Here is a 1,609-nt window from a genome sequence, read left to right as displayed (position 1 = left end):
AAGGTGAGAGGCGAGGAGAGGCGTGTGGCGGGGGGTCGAGGCCCAGTTCGAGCTTAACTGGGCCCGCACCGATGCCTGTTCGGTTCGAGACCGGGTTCGCAAGCAAAGCCCCCCCCCCCCTCCCTACTTCTTTTTTGGCGTGAGGCGGGCGCGACGCGCGGAAGCAACACATTTTCGCTCACGCTGGAGAGGAACGAACTTTTCAAGGCGCGAGAGGGCCCGCGACCACCGCGACGTGTCATGGTCGACGTCGGTATGACGCGTCAGCACTTTACCCGCGCGGACGGCGCGCCACTGGACACCGCGCGCGGCGCCCCCGCGCACGACCCACTAGACCTCACACCTTACCTGCCGTTCACCCATTTCTGCTGACGCTTGCGGATAGAACCGCCCCGGCGACTGCCGTGTGTAGCTGTAGCAGCGCGTTCAGTCTTGAGCCCGCCAGCCACCATGATGGACGCCGACAGAGTCGCTGCAGCCCAGCGCGAGCTCGTTGACGACATCATCCGATACTTCAACGTAGTGGACATGGCAGTCTACACGGAGGTGAGGCCGGACCTGCATCTGTGTTGCGGAGAGTTGCAGCGACTCATCAGCCACCTATTGGACAAGTTCGGACTACAGCGGACTGAGCCCACGCGCAACATGCCGGTCGGCAGCGCAATTGAGGCCCTCTGCGAAATCGAGAGGTTGCTGACGGCGGCCCAGTCGGGCAAGCTCATCCCCTCTGACAGTACGATGGCCAGCTACATCGCCATGGTGAGCCACTACATGAAGTACGCCGCGTGACGGTTCGCAGAGGGAGACGCGCGTCCGCGCGGACGCCGCCGCAACACTGCTGACACAAGCCTCATGGAGGTAGGTATCCCTTTATGTGCACTGTATAGTAATCAGGGTGTGTTGACGCCGCTCGTCAACGAAATGTAGCAAGCCCCCTTGGGCGCAATATGACCTCCGGGATTGATGCATACTCGCTACGGCGGGGGGGGGGGGGGGGCATGGCGCATCCACGGGCGCGTAGCGATAGAACGCAGGCCCGCAGATCGCATAATAATGAGTCATGCGGGATCTGATTAACGCTCCCCCCCCCCAGCAGAAATGTGGGGACCGGCGAGATGAGCATGGGGGGCCTGACCCTCGGCCTGACCACGACATATACTGAGTCTCTAATCACGGTTTGTTCTCTGCTCCTGCGCCCTCTCTAGGTGGACGAATGGACCCTATGATGACGCTCCCATCACGCAACTGTCCAGTCTGCGCATACCTGCGGATCCTCCGACCTAAATCCACTCACTTCGGTAGTCGCCTTTACGGCCGTGTGACCAGACGTGGTGTTATATCCGTAAGTGTGGATTAGGCTGTGTGCCGTGTGCCTTGTTATTGAATGTGTGACGTCGTTTGTCGATGTGTCACTAGTAATACTGAGCATGCCTGTCCTTTTGTGCTACTACGGTTAAAAAATAATACATCCATGTCTGTTATCCCCCCAATGAGACTTCTCAATCAGCTCCTTCCAACACACGCACATCCTATGACGTAACTCGCTTACAAAACAAATCCGAAAAGGATCGGCATAGTAAGGGGTGCTGAGGTGGAGCCGGGGGGGGGG

General features: G+C 59.2%; 1 long non-coding RNA gene across 1 annotated transcript; it reads left to right on the top strand.

Annotated features, from left to right (window-relative positions):
- Nucleotides 1–201: 201 nt before the first annotated feature.
- On the top strand, nt 202–1,490 carry LOC113215503 (uncharacterized). The gene is made up of 2 exons (XR_008011500.1): nt 202–858; nt 1,206–1,490. It is a non-coding gene; the product is annotated as an uncharacterized LOC113215503 (long non-coding RNA).
- Nucleotides 1,491–1,609: the final 119 nt, after the last annotated feature.

This window comes from Frankliniella occidentalis, unplaced genomic scaffold (genome assembly GCF_000697945.3).
Source record: "Frankliniella occidentalis isolate FOCC.00 unplaced genomic scaffold, Focc_3.1 Scaffold128, whole genome shotgun sequence".
Lineage (NCBI taxonomy): Eukaryota > Metazoa > Arthropoda > Insecta > Thysanoptera > Thripidae > Frankliniella > Frankliniella occidentalis.
This window is presented reverse-complemented; position numbering and strand designations above follow the sequence as displayed.